Source organism: Sturnira hondurensis, unplaced genomic scaffold (assembly GCF_014824575.4).
Source record: "Sturnira hondurensis isolate 20B ecotype Veracruz unplaced genomic scaffold, ASM1482457v3 Scaffold0002840, whole genome shotgun sequence".
Lineage (NCBI taxonomy): Eukaryota > Metazoa > Chordata > Mammalia > Chiroptera > Phyllostomidae > Sturnira > Sturnira hondurensis.
In genome coordinates, this window is record NW_028075471.1 from 6129032 (window position 1) to 6143492 (window position 14461).

A 14461-nucleotide genomic window follows, 5' to 3' on the forward strand; every position below is an offset into this window, starting at 1 on the left:
AGCATCCCACTTTATCTGCTTGAAATGATTTTCAGGGAAAGTAGTGTTAACAGGATTTCTGACTGAAATACTGACATGTGTTGACTTAGACACTGTGCTCCTTCCTATGCGTTATCACAAGATGTGTGGGTTAATAATTAATTCCCTGGTGTAGTGCTCAAAGTGCCTTGGCTATTGACATTTTTGGAGCTCTGTAATAGAACGCAGCAGAAGAATGATTGACCAAGATTTAAATGTTTTTCAGAAGTCAGAACTAAGCTGTAGTAAAATACCAAATTATCTTCAAAGGAGGGAAATAATTTAAAGCTACCTCTTCAAGAAGCTAGTGGCTGAATAATAACTTGGCTGTTTTAAAATACATTACTATCTTTCATTGTTTTTAGTTTTATATAACAACATAAAGAGCAGAAAGCTTAAATAAACCATTTCTTATGGGTCAATGGTTCCGTTCAGGTGTTTATATAAAGCATAGAAAGGGAAATAATTTCAATGAAAGGGGAATTAAATACTTCACTTTTTAGATCTGATTCTCTCTTACTACCTGCAGTTTAGTCAACCAGCGCTTGGTGAGCACACGATACATTCCAGGCACTGTTCTCGGTCTTATAAAGCTATACCAATAAATAAGCCCCAAATCTTTGCCTTCTGGGAATCTCACTGAAAGAAAAGACATATTCATACAAACCTCATTTAATACAAATCAAGTCTGGTATAAATATTGGACGAGAATGTCCATCAGTGTTCTCAAAATATCTCAGAGAGACAGAATAATTCTTGCTGGACTAGGGTCTAGAGTTGACTATAAGAAACCGGGATTCACACTGGGGTTTACAGAAGGGCTCTCCTGGGCCAGGGGTCAGCTGCGGCAAACAAAACGAAGTGCGCGCCCTCGCTCCTGCCCCTTGTGCCCATGCGGCTTCCCCGATTACTTGTCCTACTGTCCCTCGTGAATCCCGACATGGCATTCCAGTCACGCCTGACCATCTGTCAGAGGCCTCAACAGAGCTGAAATGTTGTTGCCATTGTGAGAAGTCTTAAATTCCAGTGTTTCGAGACAAAATACACAGCCTAGTTGCCCTGGAGATGGCCTCCAGTCCCTCAGTTCAAAACTGCCAACAACTTTAAATCCTATTGAGAAAGTTGTGCCCTTTTCCATCATCTTTCAGGTCTTCTGATTAGTCAAAAAGCAAGTCTCAGTGGGTACTAGCGTGTCCTCACCATGGTACCAATAAGCCCCTTACACAAGGGTGGAGCCACGCACACTGTAGCTAGACTATAAAAACAGTATTGTTTAGATCAGTGATTTTCAACCTTTTCCACTTCATGGCCCACACAAACTAATTACTAAAATTCTGAGGCATGCCAAAAAATATTTCTTTGCCAATCTGACAAAAAAATAAGTATAATTTTGATTCACTCATCTGGACAGCTATGGTTGTGTTAGCTGTTGTCATTTTTTTTTTTTACTTGAAAATCTAAGAGAAAAGAAGTCAGTGCCCCTGACTAAATAGTCAGGTAGTGCATGTTTTAATTTTTTTTGTGGAATATTAGTTGAAAATGGTGGTTTGGATCATGTTTATTTTTAGAATTATCTCCTACTTATGATGTCATCTCAAATTTTCTTTTAAAGCCAATTTCTTTAAGTTAAAAATAAGATTACAGCCCTGGCTGGCGTAGCTCAGTGGATTGAGTGTGGGCCTGTGAACCACACGATCGATTCCCACACGATTGATTCGAACCAGCACGGTTCGATTCCCAGTCAGTGCACATGCCTGGGTTGCAGACCAGTTCCCAGCAGGGGATGCACAAGAGGCAACCATACATTGATGTTTCTCTCCTTCTCTCCTTCCCTTCTCCTCTAAAGATAAATAAATAAAATATTTAAAAAAATAAGATTACAAAATATTAAGTAAACCAGTGTGGAAAATGTGGCATTACACATGGTATTAACCTTCGGAGATGGCCCAGAGCGGGCAAGGACAGCTGAGGGAGGGGTGACGAGCCCTCAAACCAGGGTGTGGTGGTTTCTGCTGGGCTGAAATATAGGAAGCTTCAGATTTTTTTTTTTTGCAGATCTTGGACAGCAAAATAATTTGATATTACAAGAACGCCAAAGAAAACAGAGCACAATGGTGTGTCTGCTGGGATGGCAGGATTTGGGGCAGGGGTGTGGAGGAGGGTCTCACTGAAGAGCCAAGATTTAAGCTGAGAGGGAAATAATGATTAGAAATCCATTAAACAAAATGCTTGGAGAAAGGGTATTTTAAGCAAAGGGAACAGCAAGTACAGAATGTCTAGGAAAAAGGGAGCTTGGTGGTTGAGGGAGTGGCTAGAAGAGTGAGGGAAGGTTATTTGCAGCCTGTGGGATAGGTAAAAAATTTGTATTTTATTTTTGGTGCCAAGAAGATATGAAAGGGTTAGATGCAGGGAAGTAAAGGGACAAGAATACTTTTCCTAAAAAGTGGCCTGGCTGGAGAATGAATTAGAGGGAGACAGAAGCAGCCAGACAAGAAGTGATGGGGGCAGGAGGGTTGGAGCGGGGCTCCGCGGCCCCAGGAAACAGTGTGGTGGTGAATCCGAAGCACAGAAGGCGGTGGGGAGTGGGGCTCCGCCTGCCCTGTGGGCAAACTGGGCCTCTGATCGCTTCCCTCCCAGCACTTTGCATGGCGCACCTGGCTCCTGGCTCCCCTGTTCCAGGCTGCTCTAAACTAGTGTGAAAAATCACTCCCTTCCTTCAGAGTATGTGTCTCTCTCTTTAGTCTTACACTTCCCAAAGTCCCCATGTCCCCAGGTCACCTTCCCAGGCCATTTAGTTGGTGTTGAGCTATTGTTCATGATTTTTGAATGTTGTCTCACTTTGTCTGTCACACACATACACACACACACAGAGCCAGCATCTTTCAAGCCTGTGTTTCCTCTCTAAACACTTTTTCTCTAAGTGCTGGTTACTGGGTGGATAGTCACTCATTTGGGGTTTTGGTGTCCTAATCAATCACTTCATGCTCTTGCTTGGTACAAAAAAAAACAAACAACAACAAAAAAAAAACGGTGCCACTAACCCTGGCCACCACTTTTTCTTCCTTAGAACGCTGAGGTTATTCAACTATTCCTTCATATCAAAATGTTAGTTGCCTTCCTTCTTACTCTCTCTGTGAGGGGTCTTATGAGCTGGAACCCTAGACTGATTGCTAGCTGGTGAGACCTTTAAGTGCAATCAAACTGAGTTCTTTGCCCTTTGTGGAGAGAAACTCAGGCAATCAACAAAGCATTCATCATTTGATTAGTTGCCCAACCTCTGACTTAAGCCCAACTTGCTTCAGTAAAACAAAGTTTTTTTAGCGCCGCCAATGGGGCCAACATGCTGAAATAAGCTCTTAATTGAAGGAGTACTGAGTGTTGATGTTTAAGAATTTGTAACCCCCCAAAGTATTTATTAACTAGGAAATCACAGCCCTGGAAAATAATTATGCCAAACCACTGTACTATAACAGAACCCAATTGCTTATCCAATTACACATTAAAGTATCACATTGTCAAGCCGATTGCCAAAGCAACAAACGAGACTTAGCCAGCATCACAGTTTGGACCAGATATTCCTTGACTGACTGCACTGAGAGCATGGTCTGCAGAGCACCCTATCCACCCTGTAAAATGTGTGCAAACCAAGGTGGGCAACTCACGCCTGCCATCAGAAAAGCACTTTCATGCGTTGGACTTGTAGGCTTTCCATGGGAAGCCTGTTAGGAGCAAGTCAGAAAAGAACAACTCTGGCTTCTGGTCCTGTGCAGAGTTGATTTCAACTAAAACATCCAACGAGTCACTTCCTGCCAGGGGGCAATCAGGGAGGTGAACCCGAAACCTGAGAAAGGGCCTCCTGGATCTGCTGTGCTGTGTCCTGGCCAACCACCATCTGGAACTTCCTTACAAGACATCCGGGATTAAGGAACTGGACTTGGAAACCAGACTATGGGTGAGCATGTCCTGGAGGGATAACATGGGAACCACCATATTTGAGAATTACCTGCACAGACTGAAATGCAGTCTTGACTTACTCCTAGAATGCCCCACTGCTAGGGTTTTTCTTCAGAGTAACCCTTTCTTTAGGGTTACTCTCCTGAGCCTCGTGTTTGTGAGGGATCAGACTGATCCTGCCTAGTGGCTGGGCTTAGCGTTTCAGATGGAAAGCCCATTAGAGCCACAGCTCACCCTTGGTGGAGCAATCAGCTGCATTTACCCAGTAGTTCGTTCCTCTTCAAATTATAATAAGCCCTCAACAATAGTTAATTTGGCAAAAAGCCTCCTGGCTGTCTCCCATGTTCATGGTAGAAATCTGTGGCAAAAACATCAACCAATTTCTGGTTCTGTTCGAATCTTCTAAACATTTGTTTTGTATACATTATGGCTTCATTTTTCAAAGGCACTCTAGAGAACCTTTAGAAGCATGGTCCAGGCAAGACAGCAATTCCTTAGGGTGGTGCAATGTCAGCACTGCGAGAAGTTAAACCAACACAGAAAATGCAACGAAAAATATGCCACCATGAACATGGCTTCAGACTCCTGCTCACACAATGTTCCTGGCAGTGATGACTGGGCTCTCAAGATAAAACCCATTTGGAGAAGCTGAACCAGTTTGGGGAGCTATACAATACAGGTCCCCTGTGTGTCAAAGGCTTGTTTCTCTGCAGAACTCATTCAATTATCCAGCTAATAGTACTATGTCCACCATGCACTGGCACAGTGAATTGCACTGTGCAGTGGGGAGCAAGCCAGACAAGGCTTAGTGCCCTGTAGGAGGCTTCCTTTCTAGGCAAGAAGACAGGCAAGTAGCAAGTAATCAAATCTGTTCCTACCATGAGAGAGCATAATAAAGAGAACTACATTAGACATTGTGGTCAGGGAACACTGCTCTGAGGAGGCGACGGTTAAACAGAGAGAGTTCCGAAAGTGCAAATACCCAGAGGAAGGACAGAGGTACCGGCATGGTCTGTGAGCTGGCTGCAGAGCAGTGCTGCTGATGCAGAGAGGAAGTGCCCAAAGAGAGAGCAAAAGGCGAGCAGGGAAGAGGGGAAACACCCTTCCTCTGGTTCTAGGGGCCAGAAGAGAGAGGGATTGGTGATTCATTACGTCACATCACCCTTGTTAAACACCTACTTTTGCTAGGCTCAGAGGAATGATAACCAGGTGGGAACGCGGTAAATCCAGACTAGGTGAGGGAAGGTGGAGAGGCCCCCCAGAGCAGCTGGGCCCAGCTTTGGCTCCGAGCATGGCCAGTGACACTCCGGCTTGATTTGTGCTTCCTGGGCCTCTCTCTCACCTTGACATCAGGCCTTGCTAATAGGAAACTTTCCACAGAAAAGCAGGTAAACAGCAAACTATTTGCACAGGCGGTAACCACTGTGGAGCAGGCTGACCTCCCAAACTTCTTTCCAAATGGTCACCATATGTTTGGCGCAGCTACACAAGCTACCCAGCACCATCCGGCCAGGTGCCTGGCGCCCACCCATGTGCTGGCAGATGACAAATGCTTAATGCAAAATCTGTATTCCAAGGGTACTCACCACTCTGCTGGATTACTCAAAATCTCTTCTTTCTACAAGACTGTCATTCTGCCTTTGGTTACAAAACTGTACCCCTTGGGAGTAACCTCCCCTCTGTCACTCACAAATTCCTTCACTTCTGATAGAGTTTTCTGATACCCTTCAAAGAGCTTGGCCCATGTGAGTTGCGCAAACAAGTTAGGAGCCAACCTTTCTCCAATACCTCTTTCTCTATTTCATTTAAAACCTTCTTTAATAAAGACATAAGGCTTTGGATACAGCTGCAATGCTAAGCTTACCATGTGTGACAGCAGCTCTCTGTCACACAGGGTTTCCAGTGTCTGTTTTCCCTCCACCATCACAAATTATGCACTCGAGGCTCCCACATGGAGAAATCGCAGGGGTCAGCGCGCCTGTGGTTCAATGGAGAGCCCCCCTGGGGCTCTTGCCTTCCTGATCATGCTATTTCCTCTTCCAGGTTAGTGTAAACATCTTTTTTATTTTTTAAAGCCAGAATATTTAAATCAAAAGAACTGGGGGTTTCCTTGTTGCAGGTTCCATTTTATTTAACCTATAATAGACCATAATCCAGAAATCAGCACCGACAGCAGAGCTATAAGGCAACTGCAAACCCATACAGTTTCACCACAGTGAAAAATTAAGATGCAATGCCAGGCTTGTGACTGTTTCAAAGCATCAGCCTAGAAAAGAGATACCCTCATTTTTCAGCTTCCGACTGTGCATCTAACCTCCCAATCATTCATTACTGAGATGCTCAAGAGGCACTGTAGAAAGAGCCACGCCTGGGATTAATATTTATACTATAAATATAAACAGTATATAAATAATATGCATAACAATATAAGTTATAAATATATAAAATATAAATCATATAAATTATTTATATACATATAAATCCTAGGCTTGGCTTATATACATATATCCAATATAGCTAGATTTTTAAAATATTATATTTGATATCCCATTAAAGCTGAAAATATTACTGTTGGGAATCACACTTGTGTGAATGAAAAACCCATAAAAATCTTTTGAGAGTCCTAATCTTTTCATTAATCTCTTCTCTATGCCACTGAAGGGCTTAAGGAAGTTTATTTGGTGAATTTTAAAGCATAAAAGATCAAAATGCTTTAAAATAGTTTTTTGTAATTTCAAGTATCAATTCAAAAAAGCCCAGAAGCAAATATATTTTTAACTTTTAAAAAATTATTATTCAAGTACAGTTGTCTCCATTTTCCCCCCACCACTGCCACCCACCCCAGCCATCCCCACTTCCCACCCTGGATCCTAACCCCCTTTGGCTTTATACACGTTCCTGAAAACCCTTCCCCCTTTCCCCTCCATTATTCTCTCCCACTGCCCCTTTGTTTACTGTCAGTTTGTTCTTAATTTCTAAGTCTCCGGTTATATTTTGTTTCCTTATTGGTTTTGTTGATTAGGTTCTACTCATAGGTGAAATCATATGGTATTTGTCTTTCGCCCCCTGGCTTATTTCACTGAGCATAACAATGTCTGTAGAGTCAGTGTTGATACTGACTTTCAACACTCCCCAGTGCAAGCATCCACAGGATACCTGCCTCCCTTCTGCCATTGGCTCCAAGGAGTACTCATGCCCTGAATGCTCCAGGCATGAGGCTCGGACTGCTCCCTGAGCCTGTCAGACCCTTACCTGACAAGCTGTGCCATGACACCATTGTTCTTCAGCCTGAGTCTGAGTCTCCCTTCCCACAACGCTTTCTACCCACAAGTCGTAGCTCCAGTGGTTAAAGTCACACAGTACAAGAGCAATTTGGTGATTCTGGGCCTCACCTAAATCTGGCAATGTGCTGGGCTGGAGAGGATGTGGTCCCTAAGATCCTTAGTGATCACTTGGGCATTGCTAGTCAGAGACGATACTGCAGCAGCCTCTTTGGAAAACAATTTGATTTAACTCCTAAAGCTGACGTTCACAAAACCTTATGACCCAGCAGTACTATTCCCACCATCTACCCGAAAGAAATGCATGAGACTGTTCAACGCAGCTCTGATTAAAATAGAAAAAACCTGGAAATGATCAATATCCATCAGAGAGTAAAGGAATAAACTGTGATAGAGTCATACAACAGAATATTAGTGATCAAAATGATTGCTTGATGGAGACAATGAAGCCATATGAATGAGTCTTAACAACATATTGTTAAAGAATAACTACCAAAAAATATGCAGCATGATGATCTTTTGTAAAGTTTAAAAACTAACCCTGAAAAATATACATTCTAGGAATGCGTAGAGATGCCTAGACCCCCCAAACCCCCAAAATAAACCACCACCACCCTGAAGCAGTGAGGACCATGGGATTCAGGTTGCTGGATTCCTCCATGGGGAGTGGCGGGGGGTGGGTGCTGGGCAAGGGTTGTTGTGTGGGCCTGTGACACGTAGGGTATTATTAAAATCACACCTTTTGTTTTGGGTGATGATGAATGAATTAGTGTTCATTAGTCATTAAACATTAATTTAATGACCACTTAAAAGGCCATAAGTAAAAAACAAGCAAAACTGACCATCTTTGGGCAACACGGAGGACTCCAGCGTAGAACGACTGCAATCTCCGTTCCTAGGGAAATCCTGCTTCCATTCCGAGAACCTCCCCAGGATTATATCAGAGTAGCACTTGCCATGTGAAAGCACTGGCATTATTAATTGAATTCCAGATGTCTGAAATTGATGTATCCCTTCACTGAACCCCCCCTAGGATCTATTTTCAGTATAACGCTTCACACAGGATGCTGTTCTTAATTAAAACTGCTCTGCCTTAAGAGCTTTATGTCTGTGAGACAGTCATCCAAACCTTCTCCTCTCCATAAATTTACTCTTATGTCCTATTTCTGAAGCAAAAGTAATACTCAACTGGATTTTAATAAACATGTCTGCAGTAGTAATATAAATTTCGCATGGTTTCTACATTTCATAATTGCTTTAGTCCTTTTATGTACATGCTGCTTCTTACAGTAGGACCATATTTTAAGGGCCGTGAAGCTCTAGCTCCATCTCAGCTCCCACCATCTGGGAACAACCAACAGTGTGCTGACCAGACAAGATGTTGAAAAAAATGCCATTAATTTCCAAGCTATTTGCTCTTCTCCCTCTTTAATTTTGATTTTGGCAAGAACTGACTCTAGGTCATTGATATCAGGTGAAAGCCTAGTAGCAGATTTATCAGCCCAAGATTTGTGGGTGTTCCTAAGTGGTCTCTCAGACTGTGTCATTTAGACGCCAACATTCAAAATATTAAAAATCAGAAAAACTCATTTTTTTGCATCCCAGAAGCACAACAACCCACTGATTGGCTCTCCTTTCACTTGCAAATGGTTACTGGGGCCTTAAGTGGAGAGAGAGCTTGTCTACTTATAGGAGTCAGATTCAGTACTTAATAATTCAACCAAACAGCAGCTAAATCATGAGAAACAAATACTGCTCCATGCAAACAGACCCCTGTCCTTAGCTGAAGGAGAAAGTTTTTCAGTTCAATGACAGTGGTCCTTCTGCTCTAGCGAGGTGAAAACATCAAAGAATGAGAGCCCAAGAATAACAACAGCATAACAATAGAACAACATCATTTTCTTGTTCTATTTCTATTACTAGTAAAGGATTTCTGTCAAGTGCTTGCTCCCTAAATGCCAGGTACCAAGTTCTGGTACAGAAATTATCTACTTTAATCCTCTTCACTGTGCTACTGTGCAGTCATCTCCCTTTTCAGATGAGGAAGGTAGGCTCAGAGATAATATAGCTTGTGGATGGTGAGGCTCCAGGGCCCACTCCCTCCACCTTCATTGTCTCATGGACAATACTGAGCAGTCACTGAGCAATAGAGACTAAGTTGAAGTGCCTAAATCAAGGCACTTTTGCTTATAGAATCTTATTGGATTAAATCTGAACTAGTAAGAGGGACATTATTGTTGTCCCGATTTACAGAGGAGGAAACAATGACCCAGGAAGATCAAGTGAATAGCTTGAGTCTTCCACAATGTTGGATGGAAAACATCTGCATATTTCCCTACTAAAAAGGGCCCTCTATTAAAAATAACAGGGGGAGCCCTGGCTGGTGTCACTCAGTGGATTCAATGTGGGCCTGCAAACCAAGGGATCATGATTTAATTCCCAGTCAGGGCACATGCCTGGGTTGCAGGCCAGTTCCCAGCAGGGGACACACGAGAGGCAACCATACATTGATATTTCTCTCCCTCTCTTCTTCTCTTCCCATCTATAAATAAATAAATAATATCTTTAAAAAATTAAAAATAACAGGGGTAGCCTGCATCTAGTTTCTGAACTGGAATATAACTGAAGAAGCATATACGGCGGCGGGGGAGGGGACTGTATATGCTTGTTTAAAAAGCAGAATTAAATTCTAGGTAATGAGCCAGGACAGTTTCAGCTCAGTCTCCTGACCCTTTTCTTCTATGCTCTGATGTGGTCCTTGGCACAGCTTTTTTGGTATGATAGATTCTTATTTACCAATTTACTCTCATCTCTCAACCATTTGCATCTGTTCCCACCCAATTAAGTAGGAGTGGCTCCTTAAACGACCTGCCTTGTCTCATCACCAGACCTTTGCACGTACTATTCTCTCTGCATGAAATACATTTCTTCCCCTGCTCCTCCAAGGCTGAACTAAGTGACCCTTTCATATGGTTTCAGGAAATTTATTCTTGGATAAGTGTCTTCTAATTTGTCTATCTTTCCCATTAAATTATATGTTCTGTGATGGCAAAATCATGTCAGTTAGCAATATTCAATTTTTCCTTAACCTATAGAACATCAATTTCACATGGTTCCATTCAATATCTTAGCAATGACCTTATACAATCAGAATTAGGCACATAGTAGGTATTCACAAAATATTTTTCCCAAATAAAGGACCATATTAGATATTCAGAAGGCTGGCACAATTATAGCCATCCAGAGCTGCAAGGAGGAGTTTATATTCTCACAACAAAATGCTGTAATACTAACGCAGGAACAGAGACATGTGCTGTAAGAGATAAACAGAACAAAATAAGATTTCTTTGCAACCCTCATCAGTCTGAACTTTAACAATTTTTACTTAATAAATTTTTACAAAACAGTAGACTTAAAAAGAATCTGAGTAGAAAGCCACACCTTGGGTCTCCCCAGTCATAGCCCCTGCATTGCAATGGCAGTTCCCCCTTTCAAGAATAATTGGAAAGAAAACCAAACAGCAAGGAGAAAGGCAAATGAAAGATATGTTTGTGCTTTTTCAGAGGTCAACATCCTACCCTTATTTGTGACCCATAACTAATAACAATTTTATTGTTTCAGAGGTCAGATAGTCACCAAGAAAGCTGACCTCTGGTTGTCCCAGAGCCAATCATCCTTTGAAGGAGAAGCTTGAGAAAAAATGGCAACAGCCGTTTGGGCAGAGACTGTGGTGGGATGTATGTTTTGGGTGGGCTGTGAGCGCCCCTGGCCACCTCCCCTTCCTGGACTGGATAGGCTATGATGCCTACAGACCTTCCACAGGGAGGGTGCTGAGGCAGGAGCTTGCACCCCACCCTGCAGGAGGCCCCATGTCGCACCTGCAGGCTCTGCACACTTCCTTCGCATTGCTGGCGGACTTCTGCGGGCTTCCTAATTGGGGCTGTGCACAGTCTGTAACAAATGGATGGGGTTTTTTGGCCTCTGCTCACCATGTATTACAGTTTTAATCAGTATATATAATTACTTACCACAAGCTGCTGGGCCAGATTTTCTGAGCATTGGTCTAATTAACTTAAGCTTGATAATTATGTTTCAGATACCATAGCAGTATCTGAATTCCATGCATGGAATTTGCAGATTATGCCACCAGCTTACTTGATTCCAATAACATGTTTTCTCTGACAGTGGGTTAGTTTTTATTTATTTATTTATTTTTTTACAAAGATTTTTAAATTTATCTTTAGAGGGGAAGGGAAGGAGAGAAGGAGAGAAATATCAGTGTAGGGCTGCCTCCTGTGTGTCCCCTCCCAGGAACTGGCCTGCAACCTAGGCATGTGCCCTGACTGGGAATCGAACCACGATCCTTTGTTTCACAGGCCCGCAAGTTTTTATTTTTTTAAATGGCCATCTGATAATTTGGGTTTCAAAGTTTCTCCTTAAACAAAATCATTCTGCTATTTAAGACAGTTTCTCTAGCACAGACTAGACTGAAATAGGTTTCTATGCATTTTTACACACGCAAATCTGTTTTCATTAATATAAGCCCCAGGCTGAGGAAATATTAAAGTATAAAGAGTTCTGATGATTAAATGGCAGTATCTTCCATGTTTTGACTGGCTTTGCTTTTTCATTTACGTTTCCCTTTGGGTTGATGAAAAATGAGAGAAATGGAGAAGCAAAAGAAACGCAAAATTTCCAATGCTTGTAAGTGAGAAGGTCAGCTTCTGATTGAATGAGGCCATGATAAATTCCCACGAGAATAACAACCAGCCTACTGATGGCTCGCTATGTGCTAGACACTGTGTTAAGCTTATTGTGTGGATGGTCTCATCCAGTCATCCCGACAACCCCATGTAGTGGGCATGCATTATGGGTTGAATTGTGTCCCCTTCAAAAAATATGTTGAAGCCTTCGCCCCCAGTACCTCAAAATGTAACCTTATTTGGAAATAAAACCTTTACAGAAGTAATCAAGTTAAAAATAAGGTCATTAGAGTGCACCCTCATCCAGTAAGACCAGTATTCTTACACACAAAGAAATCTGGACACAGAAACAGTCATGCACACAGAGTGTCACATAAAGCTAAGACAGAGATGTGGTGATGAAAGTGAAGCAAGGCCAGGCATTGCCGGTGACCCACCATGAGCTAGGAGAGAGGCATGGAACAGAGTCTCCCTCTGAGCCCTTGGAAGGAACCAATCCCGTCTATACCTTGATCTCAGAATTCTAGCATGGAGAACTGTGAGGCAACACATTTCCACAGTTTAAGTTGCTGTGTTTGTGGTACTTCGTGACGGCAGTCCCAGCAAACTCATACAATGTGAGTTCCTCCACTCTCCATTTTACAGATGTTAAAGCTACAAAAATCTATGTGATGTGTCCACAGTTGTCACATGGCAGGAATGGAGTCTACCACCAGGTTTTTCTGACTCCTAAGCTCACACCTTGACCTCACCCACATCCTTGACCTCACCTACGCCCCTGACGACTGCTTCTTTCCAGGGAGGTAGGAAAAATCAATGCAATAAGTCCAAGAAATAGCTGACATGCTGTGATCAATTTAATGCTTCTAAATTAAGAGTGAGACTGAGGTGATAGCTGTTTCCAAGTTTAAATACAGCACTTTTATTTAAAATAGAAAATGACTGTTGTAAATGCCCGTTTCCTACAACAACAACACAGAATTTGTTTAGAGTGAAGGCAGTAGTGCTATTTTGTTCTTTTTCCACCTGTAACATCAGAGAACAATGGGCCAAAATATCAGTTGCCCATTATGAAAGGCATAGGGAGAAAACCAAATACAACAGCACAACTCAAGAACAGAATCTGAGAAGAAAGGACAAGTAGGCTTTTCCAAGATGTCATAATGGATGGAAAGAGCAAAAAAGGAAAACAAGTCTCCTCTTTAAAGGTCACAGACATGGACTGAGAGTAATTCTTGGGAAGAGCAGCTACTTTAGTCAAGGAAGGAAAGCATAGGAATAAGAAGAATAAAAAAACAAATCAAGACTATTTTCCAAGAATGTCTCCTGGAATAAACCCAAAAGAAAGCTTGACACCAGGCACAGGAAGGAAGCTCAAATCCATTGAGGGTCTATTCTATCAATTTCCCAAAAACTGTTGTGAAGTGGAAGCTATTACCCCCACTTTACAGAAATAGGGGCTCTGAACTGTAAACAAATTGGCACAAGGTCAGCTATCTCCCTGGTCCAACAAATCCTGGCAATGTCTACACAGAACATCCGTGCAACAGGGTTGTCCTTGAGACACTACGGAAGAATCTTCAGGAAAATTGCCTTCCTCTTTCTGGACCAGTGGTGTCTCTATGTTTACGGGTATGTGTGCAAGCTGACATTGAAAACATTATTGAGAATTTTTACAAATTACAACTAAGGTTCTCTACAACAGTTCTTACCAATTTTAGGTGTGTCAGCACCTTTGAGAAGCTGATCTAAACAATAATTCCTTTCCCTAAAAGAAATGTATAGGCAAACCCATATATGTACACTTATATAAACTTCCTGGGGGGGTCCACGAGTCTCTGATTTAAAACCCATAAAGAATACTTATGCCCCAAATGGCCCCAGAAACCACAATACCACATAAACATATAATGTGCCATTGTCCACCTTGATCAGAAAAGCGTCTCTCCTCTATCACTGGCTAGTACTTCTGTGTTACCGCATCTGTCTCCACCACTGCTGTGGAGTTCTACTGTGCGTTGTCTTTATTCAGCGAGTACACCCGTGCCCCACACAGAGTAGGTATAGAGTGAATCTGCAGTCAGAAGACCTGGACTTGAGATCTAGCACTCCCTCTGGGTCATGTTGCTTCCACTCCACGATGCTCCGTTTTAGCACCTATACTAATAAACTGAAATCATACCATGGCTAGTCCTCCTTTTTATGAAGGGCTTTGGAAGGAACACAAGCAACAAGTGAAAGCAGTTTCTAAGAGGAACAACTACTCAATAGTGGGCACCTATTGTATGCAGTTTTATGTACTTTGCATACATTAATTCACTAATCCTCACAACCAGTACTGCTATCATCTCATTTAATGCAAGAGGAAGCTTAGCCCAGACAGGTCTGGAAAAAGGTGCTAATAGGCACAAGCCTGGGATGCAAATGCAGGTGGGGCTAGAGCTGGCCCTCCTGACACTACGTGCAGTCTCCCTCTAGACTAGGCAATGAATGGCACGCGGATAT

General features: G+C 42.4%; 1 protein-coding gene and 1 non-coding gene across 2 annotated transcripts in view; both read right to left on the reverse strand.

Moving 5' to 3' along the window:
* Window positions 1-14461, reverse strand: part of FHIT (fragile histidine triad diadenosine triphosphatase) — an 825228-nt gene that overhangs the window by 26602 nt on the left and 784165 nt on the right. The window lies entirely within an intron of this gene.
* Window positions 5862-6023, reverse strand: LOC118983710 (U1 spliceosomal RNA). Its single transcript, XR_005065775.1, has one exon. It is a non-coding gene; the product is annotated as a U1 spliceosomal RNA (small nuclear RNA).